Source organism: Schistocerca nitens, chromosome 1 (assembly GCF_023898315.1).
Source record: "Schistocerca nitens isolate TAMUIC-IGC-003100 chromosome 1, iqSchNite1.1, whole genome shotgun sequence".
Taxonomy (NCBI): Eukaryota; Metazoa; Arthropoda; class Insecta; order Orthoptera; family Acrididae; genus Schistocerca; species Schistocerca nitens.
The window spans coordinates 473142471-473169709 of NC_064614.1; the positions used below are offsets into that span (position 1 = coordinate 473142471).

Sequence of the window (27239 nt, forward strand, 5' to 3'; positions counted from 1 at the left end):
AGAAATGAAGAGATTTAATCTGTCTACTTTTTCAAGTGCAAACAGTAAAATAGTACAGCACTTGTAGAGGAAGGCTACAACTGCTAGGTGATCATGTAACACAAAAGAAAACACAAGTTTCACTCTGTAGCTAGAAATGAAGCAGAGGTGGTCTGTAAAAACATATATTTTATCTAAATGTTATCTGGTTACTACATTGAAGTATGTATGAATGTAGTTACGAAACAAGCTGGAACTGAGATGCAGCATGGTCAAATGTGTAGCAGAACATGGTAAGTTGTTGGATTCAAACTTGGAAGAAATTGGTTTGAAATTACAATTCAGTCACCTGAATCTAGGCTGTGCATGTTTGTTACAAAGCATTTTAAGTGAGTGCAAAGACAGGTCTTTAATAAGGTAGTACAGATACTTAGGTACTCCTGTAAATATAGACCAGAGTCATGTAATAAAACTGTGTGCTAAACTTAGACTTGAATCCAGAACGTTAGGTTTCATGGGCAATGCCCTTACAAGCTGCTGTTACAGCTTCAGCTCAGTCTCTACCCCTTTCTTAGTTTCCAACATCACAGAATCTCACCTGTATACCTTACTGATCTTGAAGTCCTGGAAGAACAGGCATGAAAGAGTGATGCAGCCTAGGGGTTGCTGCCAGAATCAATCCTCCACTCAGCAAAGGAGTGTCCACTGTTTTGAACCACTTTTCAGATTAAAAGTATGAAACAGATTGGAACTTGACTGATATTGCTCTACCTAGACATGACTCACACCTCTTATCACAACGTCAATTCTGCCATCTGTCCTACCATTCAGAATCCACAGAACATGGGGGAAGGTACACCGATGGTTCATTTTTTATCCACCTAATACCTGTTCTCTGGTCTCAACAGAAACGATAACGACTTCCAATATGACTGAGGTGCTGTAAAATTGGGAATACCACAAAAGTTTGTAGTAGATCCAATTAGTTCCATGATATATGTCAAAGATCTGCCACTAAACATGAGATGATTCAATTTTTTTCTAATTGCTGATGACACAAGAGTCATTATGGAAGATATGGAATCAAATTAAAAAGGTGAATCTAACAGGACAGGGGAGACCAAGGGTATACATAATACTGGGCAATACTGACATCATTGCTTATTCAGCCGAGTAGCACTATAGTCAGTGGAAGATGGGCACTACAGCATGGTGGATGATGCCAGAACTGGAGTGCAGAGATGGTAAGTTCTTGCAAACAACAGTCTTACTGTGGTGTTAAAAATTGATTTTTATTGAATTTTGACATCATTTTCATTTATTTTTTAATTGAGGTAAGCATTTTAGTACTTTTTAATAGTAACAAGTATAATGTAGGTAGACACTATTTTTCTAGTGCGTCCTTTGGCATGGGTTTTGTAAATTTTCGAGCATTAGCAAAATCATTAAAGTCTGGTCTCCACTATGGAATTGGACAATAAGGAGGTAATACTGACTGACAAATATGGGGCAGTTTTGAGAGGGTGTTTGTATTTACCCATGCTCTAAAATTTGAAAAAAATGGTTGTTCACACTTAAGGTTGTCTATTTAACTTCAGATGGTGAGGACAAGAAAGAGAAAATCAGAGACGGCTAAATGGACTGAATAAACTCTAAAAAATATTTTATGACTGATTAGAACCAGATGCAGACCAGAGACTGTCCTTGGGGAGAAGATCTGTGTTTATTCCTAAACAAGAATAAAAATTAGTCAACATTGTCACATTAACCAAATGCAGACAAGAGACTGTCCTTGGGGAGAAGATCTGTGTTTACTCCTAAACAAGAATAAAAATTAGTCAACATTGTCACATTTATTCCATTACATTTACATGGTTGAGTTGGAGCAAATTTCCTATGACCACACTGAAAAACTGGGTGTTAAACCAAATTTCAATAAAATTATGCAAATGGATGGATAAGACTGGGTTTCTGGTTTTAAAAATGGAAATCCTGAAATCAGATTTAGAAAAACCACCAGTAACAAGTTTGAACAGAGCTCTTAATCAATAAAGCAGAAGTTGATTTTTTTTCTCACCTGAACACCATTTTGGAAAAAAATGTACTGTGCTGGTATTTTGATACAAGTCAAGGTAATGAAATATTACATTATTAGAATAGGAATTTTATTCTCTCTCTGTTTCATACCTATGGTGTTGCCCAGGAATGGTGACAATATAACCCAGGTACTTGGAGAGATAGCAAGGGGTTACAGACTTCAGAAAATATTTATGTAGCTCCAAAGGTTTTCATGTTTTTCCAGCTGTATGCATAACATCCCTGGGCTGTACTGGGTGCCATGAATTTTTCCATGGAAGTGACAGATTTCAAAACAAAATGAAAATTCTCCTAAGGTATCAGTTTTCCCCTTGTCTCCCTCAATAGGTGACACCAGGATGTGGTATAAAGAGACATGGTTATCACTTACATGCAACGAAACACAATCCAAATAGTTTCTGAGACAGAAGTCAAGTCAATGCAAAATTTTATTACCACAGGAATATCAGATAATGAGAGGAGTTGAAATTTTAACACAAAGCATAGATGAGTCACTTTCTTGAAAGAGTCACATACAAGACCTTGTGCAGAAACTAAGTACTACTATCTTTACCACAAGAATAATCTTCACTATCACTGACAACGAACCACAATACACTGTTTACTTTCAGGAGCAATTATTCGGACAAGTTCTGTCATCCCTGTACATATACACTCTCTTAGTATTTGAATTAGTATTATTTACTCATTGAGAAAGAGCTGAACAATTAACTGAAAAAGGATTTTCCTTAATAATCATATGAAAAAATAATCCGCTATTCTGTAGGTTACATTTAGTATAGACTGGTTACATTGCTGTGAAGTTTGGATGAGAAACTACAGCTTTTCAAATCTAAGTTGAAAAGTTACTTTATTGAACACTCCTTTCCATTCCATACTATAAATTATTGGCTGTTTTTAATGTACAAATCCTTTCAATGTTCAGGACTAGCATAGTCCCATTGATCTTAGGGGAAAATGTGTGTCATTATTTCACAGATGTTTATAATATTTTCATGTTTTCTTTTCTCTTGAAGTGTTAACTTCTGGTGCATAGTGTACGTTACTTGCCTTCTCAAAAAAAAACTGTATTTTTTACCGTACTGTTGGCAGTTTACTTTACATTCTTGCGCACAGTATTCCATATGAATTAAATAAAACAATATTTTCATCTCAGAAGATATAGTGTCTCCGGCTCTATACAAGCTTTCTAACTGTTCCTGTTCTGTTGCAGCCTCATGTTTCTAGGGGGAAAACAGGGTTCAAAGTGTTATATTCAGATATTTAGGACATAAAGAGCAGGTAAATTACTTATTTATTGAGTCTATTTCATAAATTCTCTCACATTTTCATCTTCTAAGTTCCCTCTAATCATTTGACTGCAACTATAATCTTAAATAATCATCTTGTTTTATTGTTCACATTTGACCACATGAGCACATAAGACATTTCTTAATTATATGTAACAGTACATGGCTTTTGAAAGATGCGTTCCAGTCTTTTTTAATAATTTTACTGTGAGAGACAGGTTTGTACTGAAAATTGACAGTTCCATAGCTTCACACATTTTCTATGAAAAAAACTGTTAAATAACACCTAGTACTATGGTAGATCATAGGCTTTAGTGTTACGCAGCTGCAAAACTTGCAGCAGCCACAGTTTAAAATTTCTACATTGTTTTTAAATTAGTGTTTTCAATGCTTCTGTTTCCAAGTATGTAGCAACCAGTTTCTGCCTGTGTTTAATTGAATACCTTGTTTTGTATTTACAGGAGCTAGACCCACCTGCAGTTGACTCTGTAGTGTATTTGAATGTCACTATAAGTATCACTGTTGTCACTAATTTTGAACCAGTAAATGGTAAATAACATCCAGTAGAACACCAGATCCTGCAGCATCAGCACTAACTGGTAGTCATAGTTGTAATAGCCATAATGTAACATTTGGGCTCAGCTCCTAGATTGGTTTATATATATACTTAGGTTTGGAAGTAAGCAGCAACTGTGTTTTGCGTGAGTTTCGTTATTTCCTTTTATATTTGTATGAGTTGCGATCACAAGTAAATGTGACTATGGATTTGTCATGGGAACTTGGTGAAGGAGTTTATTGCTTGCTATGAACAGCTGGAGCTTGCATTGGATACTGTCAACTGATTTCATAAGGTAGAGTGGTAGAGTAGTGTCCTGCTATAACAAATGTGTTACAGAGCACTCCAGCTATTCCTGTTGCTAATATGCTCATCAGAGAACCCTGATCTATCACTAAGTACTCATCTGATGATGGCTGGCTGACAATTCTGGAGTTGTGGAATGGTAAATTTTTAAATGGTAGATGGCTGAACATATTACTCCATACTTATGATGAATCTTACCTTCTACTGATAATAAGACAGACCCAATAAGACTTTTCTCTTCTGCACAAGCAGTGGACTTTCATCTGTCTGGGTCTGGGCAGCCACAAAGGGTAAAGAACAGGCTGTTAGTTGAAGGCAGATTAAATGTTAACAGTTTGATAGCCCCTCTTAGGCAAATTGCATGCTTCATTAGAGGGGAAGGAATTATTGAGCATTTGGTGCGTAAAAAGTGGACATCTCACGAGTAATTTAGAGTATGGAGGTTTTCCTCACACTGAAATCAACAATGTCTGTCACCTGCAATGTGAGATCGTTTTCAGTTCTCTCTGAAGACTGCCAGAAGGGGTGAAGAAGCATCAGGGCATTACCATACCAAGCTTCAGCTGCTTGCTGAATGACTGTCAAAAGTGGATACTACTGTACCAACGTTTTGTTTGTGCATACACTCACAAATGACAGACTCTAAATTAAACATACTGTGCTATAAAAAAAGCAATTATGAGTAGTCTGCTGAAAGCAAATGTGGCACAACATCTGGACAGAATTCTTACTATACTGAACATTGAATATGATCAAGAATCTCTTTCAGTGAATAGTCTCACTTTGCTAAAAGAGTTCATAGATCACTATACTGTTTACAAAAGTGGTAGAAGAAAAAAATGTGTGTAATAGCAGGCCAATATTGGTAACATATAACTGTTCCAGATCACAGGGCATATTTTAAGCTCAAAAATTATGATGTTCCTGGAGAAAGAGAAGTTTACCTCATAGAATCTGAATAGTTACAGGAAAGCACTGCTTGCTTTATTCTCTTGTAAACAACATATACAGATGAACTAACAGATTCTGTCTTCCTAGCCCTCCAAAATGCATTTGACACAGTGTTACTTCTTCATGAATAACCAAGATATGATCAAAAGGAACATCTTCACTGACATGTAACTGAATTGATAAACTTTTGCCAAATAGAACTCTGTATTTAAAACTTCAACGTTCAACAGAAATGAAATGAAGATAAGATTATCCCAAATGAAGTAGATTAGGACCACTAATGTTCTCACTGTACATAAACAATTTATCAACTAGCATCAGAAGCAGAATTGGATTGTTTTATGATAACACTGTATCATCACTGGACAATCGTCCTGCCTCAGGCATGGATGTCCTTAGGTTAGTTAGGATTAAGTAGTTCTAAGTCAACAACAACAAGTCTAGGGGACTGATGACCTCAGATTTTAAGTCCCGTAGTGCTCAGATCCATTTGAACTTGAAATATTTCCACTTGGTGTAATGAATCATGCCTCTCTTTGAATGCAGATTTATGCAAGATATTGCCCATAACAAAGAGAGAGACTCTGGCAGTATATGAGTACAAAGCCAGAGTGGAACATCTGCAGCACATCACATCATTTAAATATTTAAGGTTGATATTAAGAGGCAATATGAAATGGGATGAAAATGTTATCTGTAGCAGAAAAGGCCAGCCAGCTTTCAATGTATTATAGTATTTCTGGGAAAGTATAGAGTATCTACAGAGAAAACTGCATACAAGATGCAAGTGTGACCAGGTACCAATACTGCTGTAGATTCTGGAATGTTTGTCAAGCAGGAATGGCAGCAGACACCAAATTAATTCAGTGCTGCACTGCTGGACTTGTATCATATTGGTATAGCTGATACAAACACGTATCATTCATTCCTGGGGAATTTAAATGGAGATCTTTAGAAAGCAAGAAATGTTTTTGTCATAAACCTTTTTAGGTAAATTTAGAAAACTGGAATTCAAGGAAGACTTTTCAGTCATTCTGATCCTATCATTTAAGTCTTGCATATTAATCTTGAAGTAAACATAAGACAAATTAGGGTGCATCCAGAGGCCTGCAGACGCTCATGGTTCCCTCACAAAATATATAAATGAAATGAATATAAAATTAAAAATCTTGAAACAAAGTAGTCTTGTTGGTATTCATAATATTTTCTTCATAACCATTGCCCAAAATAAAGAGATGGAGTGGTGAAGTTTTTCATTCATACATTCACTTATGCACACATTGTGTTCTGTAAATCTCTATTTATTTATTTTATTTATCTATTTTTATACAACAACAACTGATTACAAAAAAAAGTTTTTTGGTCCAGTCTTTTGGATAAGTCAGAGCCTTACTTACTAGAGTTACATAATATTGCATGGCATTTTTATCTCGACAGCTTTTTCTAAATTTAGTTGAGAGAACAATGTTACATATATGGACTATATATAAAAACAATTTGTTATTGCAATACTTAGATTAAGGAATCTACAGTTTGTGACACAGTATTCAGATCTGAGATTCAAATATTTACAGTTTGTGACACAGTCTAAGATCTGAGATTACATATATTTTTAGATAGATGCTCTTCCATCATACGAGTGTATTAAATCTAGAAACTCATCTATTGAATATACAGGATTGTTTAGGAGCCATAATTTTACTTTCTTTTTTAGTTTTGTAATGGGCAATTTGGAGATATTAGCATGGAAGCAATTCCACTTTCGTGGAATCAGCAAATAGATCATGTCTGTGGTAAAATAGCATCTAGTCTGTATTTACTAAGGAGATTAGTTCAATATTTAGATATCGAAGCAATAAAAATAGCGTATTTTGGGTTGGTGTATCCCCATCTATCTTATGGAATTGTATTGTGGGGTGGGTGTAGCCAATACAATATAAAAAGGGTATTTGTATTGCAGGAAAGCGTAATAAGAACTATGGCAAAAGTAAGACCCAGAACTTCATGTAAAAACCTGTTTATTAAGTTTAATATTATGACTATCTATGCAGTATATATGTTTCAATCAATATTATTAGTGAAAAAAGACAAAAAAAAAAAAAACAAACAAACAGGAATATGGAAATCCATGATTACAATACAAGACAAAAATCAGACTTTCATATGGTGAGCAGACGATTGAATCTAACAACAAATACCCCATTCATTAAGGGAGCAATATTTTATAATTCTCTGCCAAACAACCTGAAACAGCTTTCTGGTAGAATTTTTAAAAACGAGTTAAGAAAATGGCTTGTATTGAAGTGCCCATACAGTATGGTGCTGACATGATTTGACCTCAGGAATGCTATATTAAATATACTTAAATGATATTTTACTTAGTAGCATGTAATCTATTTATATTGTGTATCAATAATCTGAATTATTGCCCATGCATGTTAAATACATGTTTCGAGCTGTAAGATAAATAAATAAATAAATAAATGCCTGCATAGTGAGGGCTTTTCTAATAAAGTGTTGTTCTATGTGAGATGATGTGGGGTCTGTCCCTACCTCTAGTGTTGTTATCGTGTATTTCTTTATTAAGTGTTGTGTTACTGTTTACTGCAATAATGATTATCTTCAGTACACACAGGTTATGAACAGATAGTATTTTAAATTAGTTTAACAAATTTCTGACAAAGAAGAATCTTTGCAGATGTGACTTACATCAAATTGTACATTAACAGGTAGAAGCAGTCATTGAGGACTATTGCTATACAGTGTACTAACCACAAATTATGACTACTGGTATTCTCCTCATGCTGATAATTATGCATGTAAATATGCTCTAATCTGGTAGACTGTAAATTATTTTTTAGAGGTAAAGGTAACTGGATAGTAGAAGTATTGAGTTGCCGACAGGCACACAAGCAAGACTGAAAACTTACCCCCCCTCCCATGCACACACACATACATTGTGCCCTCAGAATCTACAGTGCACTGCATAATGTAGCGATACCAGAGAGAAAGAGAGAGAGAGAGAGAGAGAGAGAGTTATCACCTTTACTTGTGAGTTATTTATACACATTTATGTATTTTAAGAGAAAAATAGCTACACTGAAAAGTCAGTTCTCCTCCTCATCTACTACTCAGCTGTGGCTTATACTTGATTCTTGAAACAAATCACTTATACAACTATACACACACACACACACACACACACACACACACACACACACACACACACACCACTATCAGTTTATATGTGGGTAGTCTCAAGATTTATTTATAATAATTTGTTTATAATAACATATTAATGTTACATGGAAGAGTTGAAATATTTTGATAGATTGTAAAAGTGGCTAATAAGGTAGTCCTTTACTCTGTTCTTAAATATGATATTACTGTCAAGTTCCAGGCTGATGTCTGTCAGTAACATGTTAAGAGTTTCGCACTAGAATATACACTCCTGGAAATTGAAATAAGAACACCGTGAATTCATTGTCCCAGGAAGGGGAAACTTTATTGACACATTCCTGGGGTCAGATACATCACATGATCACACTGACAGAACCACAGGCACATAGACACAGGCAACAGAGCATGCACAATGTCGGCACTAGTACAGTGTATATCCACCTTTCGCAGCAATGCAGGCTGCTATTCTCCCATGGAGACAATCGTAGAGATGCTGGATGTAGTCCTGTGGAACGGCTTGCCATGCCATTTCCACCTGGCGCCTCAGTTGGACCAGCGTTCGTGCTGGACGTGCAGACCGCGTGAGACGACGCTTCACCCAGTCCCAAACATGCTCAATGGGGGACAGATCCGGAGATCTTGCTGGCCAGGGTAGTTGACTTACACCTTCTAGAGCACGTTGGGTGGCACGGGATACATGCGGACGTGCATTGTCCTGTTGGAACAGCAAGTTCCCTTGCCGGTCTAGGAATGGTAGAACGATGGGTTCGATGATGGTTTGGATGTACCGTGCACTATTCAGTGTCCCCTCGACGATCACCAGTGGTGTACGGCCAGTGTAGGAGATCGCTCCCCACACCATGATGCCGGGTGTTGGCCCTGTGTGCCTCGGTCGTATGCAGTCCTGATTGTGGCGCTCACCTGCACGGCGCCAAACACGCATACGACCATCATTGGCACCAAGGCAGAAGCGACTCTCATCGCTGAAGACGACACGTCTCCATTCGTCCCTCCATTCACGCCTGTCGCGACACCACTGGAGGCGGGCTGCACGATGTTGGGGCGTGAGTGGAAGACGGCCTAACGGTGTGCGGGACTGTAGCCCAGCTTCATGGAGATGGTTGTGAATGGTCCTCGCCGATACCCCAGGAGCAACAGTGTCCCTAATTTGCTGGGAAGTGGCGGTGCGGTCCCCTACGGCACTGCGTAGGATCCTACGGTCTTGGCGTGCATCCGTGCGTCGCTGCGGTCCGGTCCCAGGTCGACGGGCACGTGCACCTTCCGCCGACCACTGGCGACAACATCGATGTACTGTGGAGACCTCACGCCCCACGTGTTGAGCAATTCGGCGGTACGTCCACCCGACCTCCCGCATGCCCACTATACGCCCTCGCTCAAAGTCCGTCAACTGCACATACGGTTCACGTCCACGCTGTCGCGGCATGCTACCAGTGTTAAAGACTGCGATGGAGCTCCGTATGCCACGGCAAACTGGCTGACACTGACGGCGGCGGTGCACAAATGCTGCGCAGCTAGCGCCATTCGACGGCCAACACCGCGGTTCCTGGTGTGTCCGCTGTGCCGTGCGTGTGATCATTGCTTGTACAGCCCTCTCGCAGTGTCCGGAGCAAGTATGGTGGGTCTGACACACCGGTGTCAATGTGTTCTTTTTTCCATTTCCAGGAGTGTAGAATGCTGCTCTGATTCATAGATAATCATATGTAGTCTACACACACAAATTGTTTTTATTTTTAATACTGTGGTTGTGGGATGTGTAGTCCACATGGAAATGATTTTTACTTCTAGTGTTGTGTGTTTGATGGAGTGCTTTATTATAGGCATTTTCTAATCATGGTCCGCTACACCATTTATTGGGCTCACAACTTTTTCATAAAAGACTTTTGAGACAGCAATAAACTATAAATTGTAGTTATCCTATGTCCTATTTTTGTTTGGAATTCTACTGTAAGGGTAAAAGCAATGTGGGACATAGGCACTCAAAATGTCAGATCCATTCAAGACAACCCAATTTTGAGTTCTTAACACAATTTATAATTTCAAACAAATCTTTTTATTGCCCTAGTTGCTCAGTGATGTATTTCTACACTGTCAGAAACATTATCTTGTTTATCTGCAAGTCAATTACTGGAGTAAAGTGCCCTAAGGTAGTACTCATCTATGTCCATGATCTGGGATTTTATTACACTTTTGCTTCTATAGCAGTTCCTCCTTTGTGTAATGATGTCTACAGCAATGTGATGCTACCTTAACCCATCTAGACTGATATTTAAATTTCTGGGACTCCCAAATGATTTTCTATTATGCACAGCACATCTGTGGAAACACTTTTAGATTTGCCAGTTTCCTGCAAAGAGGAAAAATTCGTCCTTGACATATTGTTTGTAGATTTAGAATGAATTTCCAAACATTACAGCCGGCCGCGGTGGTCTCGCGGTTCTAGGCGCGCAGTCCGGAACCGTGCGACTGCTACGGTCGCAGGTTCGAATCCTGCCTCGGTCATGGATGTGTGTGATGTCCTTAGGTTAGTTAGGTTTAAGTAGTTCTAAGTTCTAGGGGACTGATGACCACAGCAGTTGAGTCCCATAGTGCTCAGAGCCATTTGAACCATTTCCAAACATTTCATTATTTCTGTAGGGATTACTGATAACCTACATACCTGGGAACAACAAAAGAAATATAATTATGCATGGTTATCACTGTTCTCTGATACAGAAATTGATCCCATGTGATGTAGAAACATATGGCATGTGGTTAATGGTTCTATCAGTATGTTGAGAATAAAGGGGGTTTATTAGATATGATATGGTTCATAGAAGAGGTGTGGAGTCATCTATCAGGCAATGTCAATACCCTAACACAAGTGCATGGATGTCAACAAAACCTGACTATCCAAGTAAACCTCTTAACAAAGAGAAAATTAGTATTTTGATCACCAGTTCACTGTTTTGCATTATTGCCTCAATGCTCTTCAATAAGACAGTGGCATTCCATGTGTATATAAATTTTGCTTGAACTATATTTGTCAAAAAGATCAGTGATCATCCTGCACAATAAAACATACAGTGGCAAATGGAGTATATGAGGTTTGATCAAAAAACAACTGGATGGATTTTTTTAACAGAAAAACAGCACTGGTTTCCTGAAAGTGAAATTTTCAGTGAAACAAACAAGATTTAATACAATGTAACATGTTCACTCTTTGGTCGTACTACTTGTTCACTTGCTGCCCGCCTCATCAGTCAGACTGTGGCCTTTGTCTGTATTAGATAGTGTACCCACAGCCCATCAAGAACTGCTTAGTGTTTTTCAAGAGCAATGGATTAATATGAAATTTTTTAGTGAAGCTTGGCAAGTCTGCCACAGAGGGCCATTCTTTGTTGAAACAAGTGTACAGTGATGAATGTCTTTCATTTAATCACATTTTTGAGTGGTGTAAGTGATACAAAGAGGGACAAGAAGAGAATGAAGACAAGCCACAGTCAGGGTGACCCTCAACATCAACAACAGAGGAAATGATTGAAAAAATTGGATATTTAGTCCAGTTTCATATTCATGCAGTTTCTGATATTGTAAAAATTGACCAAAAAAAAAAAAAAAAAAAAAAGGCAATAAGAACTAAACAACCTGAGTTGTAGAAAAACAAGTTATGGATTCTGCCTTAGAACAATGCCCTGGCTTATACTGTATTGCATGTAAAGTCATGTCTCTCTAAGCATGAGATCCTTCTCTTGGAACATCCATCCTACTTAATATTTCTCTGTATGACTTTATTCTGTTTCTGAAAGTGAAATTTGCACTGAAACAAACAAGATTTGAGACAGTTAAGGCTGTGAAAGACAAAGCAATTGAGAGCATGAACATGCATTCAGAACATAAATTCAAACACTACTTTGAGCAGAGGAAAAATCACATGGTGTGGTGTAAGGATCACGGAAGGGAGTATTTTGAAGGGGAAGAAGCAAAAATAAAGTTTTTTATACACCTGATCTAGTTATTTTTAACTAAACTCATATGTGTAAATGTAGATCATGAAGATTAAGTAGATGGTAAATCTGTTACATGCAACAACACACACCAAGAACATTCTGACCTGACTCATGTTTCTGCTTTGTGTTAATATGTTAGTTGTATCTGGTAATGCCTCACGCCCTCAGTAGAATATTCACTATGATACCTGTGCAGATGCAAGCTTTTAGTTTCCATACCTTTGAACAATGAGGCAAAAACAGGCTATTTTTGTCAGTGCATATGAGGCACTATCTATAAAGATGGAGAATAGGGTATGTGGTACCTTTCATTATTCTAGTTTTTTCCCCAAAGTATCATGAACTACTATATATTTTTTCAGTCAGCAAGCTTTTTTTGAGATGAAAACTTTAGATATTACTTCATAATGTGACACCATTTGTATGCTGACTAAATAAAGATGTTTTGTGTCAAGGTACATTTTATCACACATGTTCTGTATTTCTCTGTGGCTACAAGAGACGCAATGTTTGCTACTTTTGTTATATGAGATAGAACTGATGAATGAAAACATTTAACAAGGTAAATTGCTCAACTGATTGTATATATTATTATCATTTTATTTAAGATTTTCATTTGATTAGGTATGTTGCTCCTGTCTTGTTTGTTTCGGTGCAAATTTCACTTTCAGAAACAGAATAAAGTAATACAGAGAAAGACTGAGTAATTAGGATGGATGTTCTAAGAGAAGGATCTCATGCTAGGAAATGTATAATGTGAATGAGACAGTAAGAGTAGTATTTCAGTGTGTACTGTCAATCAAATGCATTAAGTAACTGTGCCAAGAACAGCTGACTCAGGCATTGCAGAAATGACATGAGATCCATCAAAGTATGTACTGTTTGCAGCTACTTTAAAAGTTGGAACTAGAAAAGTGTGACTACAGATGCTCGCAGGAAGAAGAGAACCATGAAAATGGACACACAGAATATTTTTTTGGCAGATTTTAAGAGTGATTTAAACAAGGCAACATTTACATAATGAATAAACAAGTTGGAGTACTGTAGCATGCAGGCTTTCATTGAGACAGAATGTAATAGAAGTTTTTTCTGTCTACTTCAGTTGTGGATAAGGAAAGAAAGCAGCTAATAATAAGCTTCACATAAGCCAATTCATAGAGTCTTAGATGGCTAAGTAAATAATCATTGTTTTTAAAATGGTTGGCTGTCAGCATAATCATGATAGAAATATAGAATACAAAAATATTCTGAGTAAACATATTAACAGAAAGTCTCTAGGCCATAATGAGTTCTAAAAGTACAATAATATAACTTTTATACTGTATAAACATTACAATTTTCCAATGAGAATTACATTATTATTAGGCAAATTCCTTAAAATATTTCCCAACTGAAATTGTACATAAAGACTTTCCAATTTCAGCATTAAAATGAGAGGCAGCTAGTTATGTACAACTAGCACACTGTTAATAATGTCTCTGTACAGAATGGGATCAACAAAGGTAAACAGTACATACTCTTACAACAAGGATTTTGTTAAATCTGAGAGTAGATAGAAACAAAATGTAATGAGAAAAGGTATGGTTAACATTATGAATTTAGAAACAAGCAAGAAAATGTTCCAGTATATCATCAGCTCCAAACAAACAGAAAGATTTGACAGAAGTATTAGTTACAATTGTGCCACTAGCTGGTCATCTTTAATAGCCCACCAAACAAAAAAAGAGATTTATTAAGAAATGGAAGTGAAAATTTAAATTATAACTTATTTTGAACTCTTATTTTTTGAGAAAAGAAATGAAAGCCAATAATAAGAAATATAATGAAGTTACAAGTATGGGTTTAGGGAAGAAGACATGCATTGACAAAATAGACAATAGCACTAAATGGAAAAAAGCTGAATTACTGACAAGGAGGAAATTTTGAACCTCATCAGAAGTAATTATACCAACCTCTGTGGAAAAGTAAATGAAGGACTTACAGTTTCTGACCTCTCCAATATTTACAGGGTTCAGATACAATTCTTTCTGAAGTGAAATTGACAATGGACTATGAAAACGAGACTTGATCTTGTCTGCAGTGGCCTCTCTATTGATATATTGACACTTGTAGGTAAGGAAATCATAAACATGTATCGGATGTTCACTTACTGCTGTCAGAGTAAAAATCTTCTCCAATCATGGAATACATCTAAAATAAACTTATGCATAAATGGGGAAGTGTGCACAACACCAAAAACTAACATCCTATCAACTTTCTTTCTGCATTGCAAAAAGGTTTAACTGTGGTCCTCTATTGGTGTGAAACCCAGAAATTGAGTGAATTTGCTACAGAAAAACTTTTCAAAAAATATCATTACCCATTGCCATAAATTTAAAATGAGAAAACACACTTAATTTACTATACTTTCTATTTTAGATGCATTCAAAGACTAGTATAGCTAAATGTGAAATGAAGTAAAAAGAAATTTATCTTGTAGTGTCCTTTTGAATAGTCAGTGGAAAAGTAATTCTGTATTACAGATATTCCGATAATTTAAAAATACGGTGCACAAAATGGTTGGTGCAATGCATGTAACAGAAACAGATAGACACTAGTAATGGAATTTTGTTGGCAAAGAACTCTATTGGAAAATGGTAACGAAGGCCCTGACTAGGCATAGCATCTGAATAGGCGTAGCATCTTGTGGAGTGACCGAGGGAAATCTGAGCAAGGAGAAGCTGTATGCTTTTGAAATGTGCTGCAACAGAAATATATTAAAAATTTCTGCACATAAAGTGTTAGAAATATAGAGGCCTTAAAAGAGTAGTCAGTATTAAACAAGAATGAAAAATTCTCAACAAAAGAAGAAAATGATTGGTGAGACTTCTGCTGCAGCACACAAGAATAATTAGCTTCAGTTCAGTAGTAGTAGTAGTAGTAGTAGTAGTAGTAGTAGCAGTGGGTAATAGATGTATGAATAGCCACAGATTAAAATATGGTCAGTCATCAAAACAGAAGGAATTAAAAATGGGACTGTGAATCTGGAGGGCACATGAAATTTATCATATTACTTCAACACTTAATACATTAATAACACAGTTTTTAATAATACTTCAATATCATGTCAAAAGATGCATTAAAAGGCAAAAAATAGTTTTAAATATCAGTGGAAGAAGCTTATGTGTAGTTTAAATATAAAATGAAAGTTGTTTTGCAAATGTAACATGCAATGGAAATACTAAGTAGTTCTGTTCTGTTAATGTGTCAGTCACATACAGTGTTGTGGAAGCCTGGAGCCTGGTACTCACCAGCTGCTGTGCAAGACAACTAAAGCAGATGTCACAATGGAACTCCCTGAGAAGAGCAGTCTGGAGGTCTTATTCTCTTTTCAGCCAGTACTGACCCAGATGGCAGCCTCACAGTGGAGCACAAACTGTGGTGTCACTACAGTCTGGGGACAGGAACAATGAGCTTAAGTGTCTGGTATCTTGCCAACACTTAACTAATGATGCAACTCATCAAGAGCAAATAGTGTGAATTACACACGTCTGGCTTACCTTCAAATTAGCAGTAGCACATACTTGTTAGACAGGCCCTGGAATTATGAGTCACCCCAGCTGAGCTCACAGAGATGTGACATGAAACTTGATGTTCTTGACTGTAAGGAGTTGTTTTTCAAACAAAAACCAAAGCTGTCATAAAACTTTCAGTGCTGAATATCATTCCATGCTTCCATGTTTGACATTAATTTTATGTACCCAAAAATTATGATTTTGTCACTGAACTTAGGTTGTTTATACCATAAATCCAGATTCCATCAAACTAGCACATACTCATTTTAGTCTGGAAAAATGAAAAAGGAAAGATATGCTGATTTTTGCAGGCACTGGAAGCATGACCACCTGAATGAATCATAGCACACATTGCTGCTAATAACAACAGGTGTTGGAATAAGACAACAGAAAGATCCTTTCCCTTGCCAGGCATACTTCAGCACCAGAATAACTACTCATTGAGGCACAGAGGGACTGTACACCATCATAAATGTATGTGAAATGAGGAAAGTTTTTTTTTTTTTAAGTCTTTATTTCTTAAGGCTGAAGTGGGCTGTAGATTAAACTTTGTTTATGGGATGCTATTGTGCTGATCATCTTAAATTGAATGTCCACACAATCAAAGTTTGATCTGGAGATATCAAATGCTTGGTCAGGTTTATCTATTGTTGTAGAAGAATTCATAATTAAGAAAACTTGCAGTGCACATTAATATCATACACTTGCAGAGCACCAAAGTGGAAAATATTTTTTGCAGACAAAAGGCCAGATTTCAAGTGAGATCTATAGAGAAGGGTTTGTGAACATTGGTGATCTGACATTTTTGGACAACCAGTTCATTTACAGCAACACCAAACGCCACAGCTCTATAGTAGGCAAGTCAAAGTGACTGCATATTGTTCTGCAAACCACTGCAAAGCAGTTAAAAATGTGTGATACAATTTATTTTGCAGCTTCTGTTTCTCTACTGTTCTGCAGGCATAATTACCACATCTGCTCCCCAGTGAGCATGAGAAGAACCTGGCAGTATGGCACTGAATCTCCCAAGATTACATGGTTTTTAAAATATACAGTGATGGTATTGTGAGTATTTGCAGTTCTTCGAAAAGGGGCCTACAATGAGTTCTTGGAGAGTTATGTGTTATGATTCGTATAGCTCTTTTCTGAAATTTGAAGATATCTGTTAAGCTTGATATAGTTTTACCCCAGAACACTATGCTGTAAGACACGGTGGACTGAAAGTAAGCAAAATACACTAGTTTAGTACAGTCTGTGCTGCATACTCTTGATAATATCCCCAATGCAAAACATGCCGAATTGAGCCTGTGGGATAAGTACTTGAGATGGGGTCTTTCCAGCTTAAGTTTTGATCAATGTGCATGGCCAAAAACTTTGTGGATTGTACACTCTCTATCTTCTTATCCATTAGTTTTAACTGGAGGTCCATACCTTGAGTTGCTTTGCCATACTGTATATAATTTGTTTTACTTAGATTAAGTGTTAACTCATTAGCATTAAACCAATGTTGAATATATTTCAGGACTACATCAGTTGTGGTAGTTAATGATTTTTTATCATCACTTATAATTATGCTAGTATCATCTGCGAACAACATTATTTTGGTAGAAATAATAGGATTTTTTATGTTATTTATATAATGCAAGAATAATAAGGGACCAAGAACACTGCCCTGTGGGACACCTATTTCCAATTTCTTTGCATCTGAGACCCACTTGATTTTCTGATTTTTATGTTCTGCAATTATTTCTACCAGCTGAGTTCTATCTTGAAGGTAAGATTCAAACCACTGCTTCACAACTCCCCTTACACCTATTGCCTCCATCTTGTTTAACAGAATTTTGTGATTTACTGTATCAAAAGCTTTAGATAAATCTAAGTTAATTCCCACTACACATTTTTTAGTGTCGAGACGCCTGACAATCTCTTTGGTATAGGCATGGATAGCTGATTCTGTGCTGTGGCCCAAGCGAAAGCCATGTTGATTGCAGTTTAGAAGTTTGTGAGCATCTAAGTAGTTTATGAGTCTGGTTTTCATTAATTTCTCTAGAATTTTTGAAAATGATTGGAGAAGGGATATTGATCTATAATTTTCTACCTTGTATGGATCTCCTTTTTTAAACAGAGGTCTAACCTTAGAGATTTTCAACCTCTCAGGAAACACACCTTCGCTGAAAGACAAATTGGCAATATTTACCAGGGGCTTTATAATTTGTTGGGCAACTTTTTTTATTATTAACATAGGCACTTCATCCACACCTGCAGACATTTTTGATTTTAGACTCTTTATCACCTTTAATATTTCATTATCATTTGTGGAAGTTAACAACATACTACTGTCTACTTTTGGGCTGTTAATTTCTCATGTTTAGTAAAGTTTTTACTTAATGGCACTGGTACACTTAAAAAGTAATTATTAATTTAATTTGCCAGAGTTTCATCTTTTAATTCAATATTTTCACTATTTTTGAGTACTATTTCCTGATTCTTGAGGCCCTTACCTGTTTCCCTTTTTACAATTTCCCAAATAGTTTTTGATTCATTGCCTGATTTTCTTATTAATTTATCATTACTTAGTAATTTTGCTTTGTAATTACTTTTCTATATTTTTTTGTAATTTGTTACATGTTCTTTAAACTTGGGGTCAGTCCAACTTTTCAGTCTATGGTTAAGCATTTTCATGGTCCTGGAGGAATTTCTAATACCTGTTGTGATCCAGGAGTTAGCATGTGTATGCCCATATCTGTTTGTTTTGACAAGTTTCTTAGGAAAACACAATTCAAAATTCAACATAAACAGGGAAGAAAAAACATGATATGCAGTGTTTGTGCTAGTTTTGTAACAATACTTCTGCCCATGATTGGTTAGCCAGTGTATTTATGAAGTGACTGCAACTATTTGTGGAGAAGGTTCTTTTGTACATTTGGTATGAACTGTTTTTGGTCACAGGGGCTGTGGGAAATTTAAGGATGAGTGCATTGTGATCAGATATTCCTAGGTCAACATTTATTACATCTATATTTATGGCATCTATATTTGTGAAGATATCATCTATGAGACTTTTTGAAGAGTTTGGTATTCTTGTAGGGTTAGTTACATGTGGATACAAATTGAAGCTCTGTAAAACATTCAGGAACTGATCTTTGGATGCACATTCAGTCAATAAGTTGACATTAAAATCTCCACTTATAATTATTGTTGATTTTTTATGATGTAATATTTTGAGCAATGCCTCTAACTTATTTCTAAAAATTTCAGGATTACCACATGGTGATCTGTACACTGACATTATTATTAATTTACTCTTTTGCATATTCAACTGTATTGCTGCAGCCTCAAAATGTTTTTCTTCACTCAAGGATTCAGTTACAGTCATATTTTTAACCTTTACTCCAGGTTTTACATAAATGCAAACACCACCATGTCTTGTTTCCTTCCTGCAACAATGACTTACTAATTTGTATGGGGAAATGCAAATATTTTCTAGTTCATAACTCATGCACCAATGTTCTTGAATGCAAATACAATCTATACTAGCTTCAGTAGCTGCAATCTCAATTTCTAATATTTTATTGTTAATGCATTGTATGTTAAGGCTCATTATTTTTAAATTATTGAAATTAGATTGAGAGGAGTTTGTACTTATGTTTCCCAATGTTACCGGCTGTTCCTTGCTGAGGCTGGGTACCAAAAATCTTTAAGAATTACACGTTTCCTGCTCCTTGTATTTCTTACCCCTGGAGGTGCCACCATACTTGTTGTATCTGTAGTTGTAGCTGCTGTTTCAGTGGATGCTGGAGGTGTTTCTGAAGCTGATGATTCAGTGGATGTTGGAGATGCTGCCAGTTTTGATGCTGAGCCCGTTTGGTGGTGCAGACAAACAGTCTTGCAAAGTTCTCTTGAACATGTTTTCTGAAAACTATCTTCAGTAGCTAGTTCAATAACCCAGATGCAATGGAAATATTCTGGACCTTATAGCTACAAACAGGACTGACCTAATCAACAGCATCAGTACAGACAGGACTAGGGACCCTGACGTCATCATAGTGACTTTGGTTACTAAAGTCAATAAATCAATCAAGAAAGCTAGGAGAGTATTTCCGCTAGAAAGGGCTGACAGACAGTTGTTAGCATCTCCCCAACAAACTGACATCATTTAGTTCCAGTAAAATGGATGCAGAGATTTCAGTGGATTTTACGTCATACTCTGGAAAAGTATGTACCAGGTAAGTGGATTAAGGATGGAAAAGATGCATCATGGTTATCAACGAAATTCGAAAAACGCTGAGCAAGCAAAGTCTGTTGCACTCTCAGTTTAAAAGAAAACACGCAAATGACGATAGGCAAAAGTTAATAGAAATTCATGTTTCTGTTCAAATATCGAGGCGCCAAGCTTACAACAACTACCACCGTCGTACTTCAGCAATAGTTCGTGCCGAGAACCCGAGAAAATCCTGGTCCTAAGTAAAGTCATTATGTGGGTCTAAGGCTTCTGTTCACCCACTCATTGACCTGTCTCGTGTGACACTTAAGAGACAGCAAAAGTAAAGCTGAAGTTTTAAATTTCGCTGAAGGAAGTCATTCACACAGGAGAACCATACTTTCTCGTTTGACCATCACACAGACTCCCATAAGGAGGACATAGTAATGAGCATCCCTGGAGTAGAGAAACAGCTAAAAGGATTGAAAGCAAATAAGTCCCTAGGTTGTGATGGAGTCCCAGTTTGGTTTGACAAAGAGTTCTCTACAGCAATAGCCCTTACGTAGCTTGCATTCATAGCGAACTCCTCGCCCAGTGCATAGTCTCAAGCAAACGGAGAAAAGCACAGGTGACTCCTGTATATAAGAAGGGTAAAAGAACGGACCTACGTAATTACAGACCAACATCTTTAACCTCGATTTGCTGCAGAATCCTTGGACATATTCTCAGTTTGAATATAATAAATTTCCCTGAAAGGGAAAACATTCTGTCCACAGATCAACACGGTTTTAGGAAGCATCGCCCATGCAAAATTCAGCTTGCACTTTCCTCATATGAGGTCCTGCGAATCATGGATGAAGAGTAACAGGTGGATTCCATATTCCTAAATTTCCACAAAGCTTTTGACACATTGCCACATTGCCAACCGTTAACGAATGTAAAAGCATACGGAATGGCTTCCCAGGTATGTGAATGGCTGAAAGATTTCTTAAATGCTGAACCAAGTATGTTGCCTTCGCCAATGGGTGTTCATCAGAGACAAGGGTATCGTCAGGAGTGCCCCAGGGAAGTGAGATTGAACAGCTGTTATTTTCTATATACGTAAATGATCTGTCAGACAGCATAAGCAGTGGTCTGAGGCTGTTTACTGATGATGTTTTGGTGTATGAGGTGATGTCGTCGTTGAGTGACTATAGTTGGATACAAGATGACTTAGACGAAATTTCTAGTTGTGTGATGAATGGTAGCCAGCGCTAAATGAAGAAAAATGTAAGTTAATGAAAGTGAGTAGGAAAAACAATCACATAATTTTGGAGTACAGCTTCAGCAGCGATCTGCTTGACACAGTCGCATTGATTAAATATCTTGGTGTAATGTTGCAAAGTATTATGAAATGAAATGAGCATGTAAGTATTGTAGTAGGCGAAAGGTCGACTTTGGTTTACTGGAAGAATTTTGGGAAAGTGTCATTCATCTGTAAAGGAGACCACATACAGGACACTAGTGCGACCCATTGTTCAATACTGTTCAAATGTTTGGGATCTGTACCAGGTCAAATGAAAGGAAGGCATTGAAGCAACTCAGAGGCAGACTGCTAGATTTGTTATCGGTGGGTTTAAACAGCAAGTAAGTATTACAGAGATGCTTGGGAATTAAAATGGGAATCACTGGAGGGAAGACGGCATTCTTCTTGAGGAGTAATATTGAGCAAATTTAGAGAATCAGCATTTGTGGCTGACTGAAGAACTATTTTATTGCCACCAATGAACATTTCGTGTAAAGACCAAGAAGATGATAAGATGAAAGAGATTGGGACTTGTATGGAGGCATATAAACAGTTGTTTTCCACTCGGTCTATTTGTGAATGGGGCAGGAGAAGAAATGACTAGTAGTGGTACAAGGTACCCTCCACCACATACTGTGCAGTAGCTTGTAGTGCCTATGGGTATCATCATAAGATTCCAAGGATTTAACATACCTATCACCTCCCAAACCACATACAAACAGACAAAAAGATTCACATGTGCCAGTCATTACAGGAAAGGAAAATAATTAGTGTCAAACCCAGATCATAGTTCATACATACTTCATGTCAATATCAGCAAGCATGTCATCGATTTCATCAAACAATGACGTGTGAGGTAAGGGTGGTACATAATATGGACATTCACCACAGACAAGTAAGGAAAGTGTTGAAAATGTGCTCCGTGCATTGCCCTCCTGACAATGGTACCAGCTATTGAATGCTTCAACAGCATCAGTCGTGGAAGACGTGTTGAGGTAGTATAATCCTTGCAGTACTTCTGTCAGGCTCATCTGTCCATCAGAGAGGACCTGTGTGTACTTAGAAACTGAGTGATATGTACTGCTTCTGCGTCTGTCTGTTTTACTGCTTTAGACATGTTGTATTTCAAAGGGTGAACATTGAGTCTGCTTCACACTTCCATTTCTTGTGAAATGGAGATGCTAAGATGTAAAACCAAACTCTGGAATTCCAAATAGGAAATGGAACTGCCGTCCTTCCAGATGCAAGTCCAATGTCTTTAACCACAGGGCCAGCGTGCTCTGGATATTTTAACAAGATCTTCCCCTGCTCTAGACATTGCTGACGATTTGCCTCTAGTTGCTCCCGATATTCTTGAGCTTCCCTCTGTTGCTCCATCAAGTTTCAAAAAGTTCATTTGACAGTGCTCAACTCTGCAGAGATTCTGTATGAGTGATGTTCGTTAAGCAGCTATACTCAGTACTACTAAAACACTTCACTTAACCTAGTGTATATTAATATGTGTGACGTCATAACCTGAGCACTCTTGGAGCTGCTGAAAACTGCGGACTGGAATGAAGTGTTGCTACCACACTGTTTACATCTCATTATTAGCTATGCAGTGGTGAAGGAGAGGAGGGACGTGCCACAGCTGAGGTCGTAAGATTGTGTCAGTAAACAGTTCATTCCTCATCATTGAGCATACGCAAAGTGCTTGGTATTATGCTGACAGAGTGGTTGTAATTTATTAGCTAATCAGAATGCTCTAAGGCTAATAATAGCTAGTCAGAGAGATTTTATTCATATCACAAATCTAATAATATCCCTTTGTGCTTGAATAGTGCTAATTCAACTACTCACGCCATGGACCCAACTTCATTTAGAGATGACAGCACCAACTTAAACTGACATGCCGCTCTCTGAAATGGCGCCAGATGAAAATATTTGTACCAAGATGTAAACGTCATTCGAAATATATTATTTATCCATACACATTATAGAAGTAGATGTATGTATGTTACGTATCTCATCCTGGATTGACTTCAACTAAACGTGGTGCACATATCACTTATTGTCTGGAAAGAACCACTGTGGAACAACAATCACCTCTCTCTCAAAAAGGTGTGGTTGAAAAAAAGCATAGCCCATGACGTGCAAATAGCCAGAATATATTCATCCAGTATTTGAGAATGAGGGCACTTAGTGACTTGCAACAAGTGTTGCACTTCAAATCTTCATGACACTTTTTCTCACTGATACCACCTTCCCTTCCCCCCAAAAAATTATGAAAGGAAAAAAGTTTATCACTTACTACATTTTGGCTGTTCATGCAGTGATACTGCAACATCAGGCATAATGTTAATTATGCAAAATTGTATCATTGTACAACACATAGTTAAGGAGATATAACATCATAAACAGGCTATTGTGTTGCTTGAAAACGAAACTACAGAGTGAAATTCGCTATAGATACAAGCGAAATTTGTGTATAGATGTAGATGAAATTTGCTATATATAGATGACAAGTGCGTGTGCAGGCAAATCCAAGATCTTCTTAAACCCCTGAATCGAATTCAACCGAACTTGGAACACATGTTACTACCGTGAAAGAAATGCTGTGGGGATAGTAACCAGCGATTTCCTGTTGAAGGAGGGGGGCGGGGTTGATATACAGAGTGGACCATAATTAACTTCAAAATCTCATATGTGAAAGCAGAAGCCATTTTTCTCCCCTTTAGTAAAGGGTCTCTGTGTCGTTCTGTCTTCCCATATTCAGCTTCTTGAGGTTTTCGGGTTGTATGGCATCACGCACTCTCCTAACTTGGACTTTACAAACTGGACATCAGTGTGGTGTTGGCAACTACAAATATTCCAGCTGTGGCTTTTTGGGCTGTCTTAATAATGAGAACATCCCTTCATTTTTTATCCAGCCTAAGGATTGGCTTTGCACATAGTACATGGGCACATTAAAACGTTTTTTACTGTTTATGTTTATTTATTTTTACCCTTTTTTCTTTCTACAGAATTATTGCAGCAAATGATTGAACGTGTTGTCCCACATTATAAACTTTAATTTCTCACTCAATTTTGTTGTTTCACTTCTAAAATACCCGGAGTGATTTTATATTTTTAACGCGTTGTAACATTTCCTTCTGATTTATCTTTTTTGAAAATACAGGCCAATACAATCTTTGTTAATTTCAAATATAGCATTCACCTGCAGCTTCCTCCTTCAGGTTGCTGATCAGAAAGCATGCATTCATATGTTTTTGATTAATAGAGGAGTTCAGTTTCCTTTGGCAACTATCGACAGCCTTCGTGGTTTTGTGCCACTGGTTAAAAAAAAATAAAAATAAAAAAACATTTCAGTCCATATGCTCAGTGACACAAGCCGCTACATGGCGACAGTCTGAGAGGGGTGCCAGAGGCGCCGCGGCTGTAATATTTCTTCTTTTATTGAAGGTGGAGGAGAGTAGAATCGTAACGAATTTGCAGTTCACGAAAATTGACATAAATTCCAGCTTATTATGTGTAAAGTGCCTAAAGATGGTGGCGACAAAGACAACTCAACATCGAAATCCGAAATAATTAAAGTGCAACAAGTGGACAGAGATGCACTTTTCGCAAAAATCTGTGAGTTGGAGCAAAAAGTAAGCAAATATATAACCAGTGAAAAGTGCTGTACAGTAAACAGTGTGTCGAACACAGATAATTTAAAATCGCAACTGTTGGCAAGTTCATGATAAATGTGTGTCCGGTGTTAACGCCATCAAGAAAACACAAGTCACAACAACTAAATGTATTTCCAGATAAAGGTACTGTTCTAGCAAAAAGGCAGTACAATATGTAAGGCAGTGTTTACATGCCAATCAGTGAAAACGAAACTGTGGTTAACGACACCATTAGCATTCTGGTTGATAAAGCACATAAACATACAGAATGAAATTACGAGTCGAGAAATAGCCTACAGCACGGAAGCTGAAAGTTTTAATAGTGAGTGACAGTCAAGACAGATAAACATTTTGGGGAAAAAGAAACTCGAATTAAAGTATGAACTTCAAAGTTTTATTAAGGCAAATGCTCCTCCTCGCGAAGTTTTTAGTGGAATTCATAACTTAGCAGAAGACTTTACTGGGAGTGTGATTTTGTTATATTAATGGCTGGGTCAAACAATCCCGAAGACTCAAATAACATTCTTGAAAACATTGATAACGTCTTACCTAGTGTTATCCAAATCAGTAATAAGACCAATGTTATTGCACACCCAATTCCCAGAAGATTCGACAAAAAATATGTAAACAAGAAAGTCAGCTTGGTTAATCATCATTTAATGGAAACAGTAAACTGTTCGAAATCGTGCGACAAAAGGAGAATATCCATAAACTTTGAAATGGAATGACTGTCACTTGATAAATTCACACGTCACAGTTTTCACTTGAACAGACAAAGGAAGGAGCAAGTATGCAATAGGCTTTCCTCATTAATTAAAATTAGAAGTTGTGTAAATGGCGTGCATTCCATCTTTGGAGCAACAATTCTACCTCAAGACGTCAGTGGTTCAACAAAGCAAATACAGTGTGAAAGCCAGTGAGACACAAGTACCATAAATGAAGCAAAAGCTTCTTGACAAGGGGATTATAACTGGATGCACCACAGCATAAGAAAGTCAGGACCCAACCTAGCAGGAAGACATGACCCACCTCTCAAAACGAGGACAATTTTTCTTAACAATGCTAGATCAAAGAAAGAGGTAAGTGGTCAAGCAGTACTCAATAAAATCCCTAGTTCAAACTTTAAATTGCTCTACCAGAATGTTCAGTCTCTTCCCAACAAGCTGAACGAAATCTTAAATAAAAAAATCTTAAATAAATCTTGTTAAACGATTTGAATGATATTTCTGCTTTATGTTTCACTGAGCATTGGTTGAGTAGAGATATGTTAGAACTGGCACTCCTACCTCAGTCCAAGTTAGCAGCAATATTTTGTAGAAAAATACTCATACATGGTGGGAGTTGCATATTTCTCTGAGAAAACATAGAGTTCAATAATAAAACCAAATTTTAGCTTATCCAGAGAAAGTGCAATTTTCTGGAAAGCAATGTTTCATTCTGCCGCAGAAGAGAGCTACAATTCACTTCCCTTTTTAACATGCAAGATAGTCTCTTGGAATGTGTAGACATAAACTGTCTAATAAAGGCTGTCAGAATTAATTACAACCCTGATGAGTGGAGACTCTTTATTTATTCGTCAAAGTTGAGCTCAAAAGCAGTGCTTTTACATGTTGGTAATAAGCTTCCTTCTATTCCAGCTGGGCATATTGTACATATGGAATAGTCATACCAAAACATGAAAATTTTGTTATAAGCCATCAAAAATAATGACTCTCAATGGCAGATTTGTGGTCACTTGTAAGTGGTTGCACTGCTATTAGGTATGCAGTTAGGGTATACTAAATATTGCTGCTTTCTCTGTGAATGGGATAGCCGATCTCGTGCATCTTATTACAGTAAACATGAATGACCTACCAGAAAATCTCTTCAACCAGGTATAAAGAACATTAGGAGTGAACCTCTAGTAGACCCTAAAAAGAATCTGCTCCCGCCCTTTGCACTTCAAGTTGGGTATCATGAAAAACTTTGTTAAGGGAATGAACAAAGATGGTGACGCATTTAAGTACTTAAAGCAAAAAGTCCCACACTTATGTGATGCCAAAGTAAAGGAAGGCATCTTTGTAGACCCACAGATTCGAGAGATTTTTAGAGAGCATAATTTTGATGGAATCATGCAAGTTAAAGAGGAGCATTCATGGGAATGTTTTAATACAGTCTGTTTGCAGTTCTTATGGAACAAACGAG

The 27239-nt window shown here is 37.2% G+C and overlaps 1 protein-coding gene across 1 annotated transcript in view; it reads right to left on the reverse strand.

Annotated features, from left to right (window-relative positions):
- LOC126251941 (aminopeptidase Ey-like) overlaps positions 1-15788 on the reverse strand; it is a 243344-nt gene extending 227556 nt beyond the window's left edge. The window contains exon 1 of the mRNA XM_049952705.1: positions 15656-15788. The gene's annotated coding sequence lies outside the window, so the exon portion shown is untranslated. The remainder of the gene's footprint in view (positions 1-15655) is intronic.
- Positions 15789-27239: the final 11451 nt, after the last annotated feature.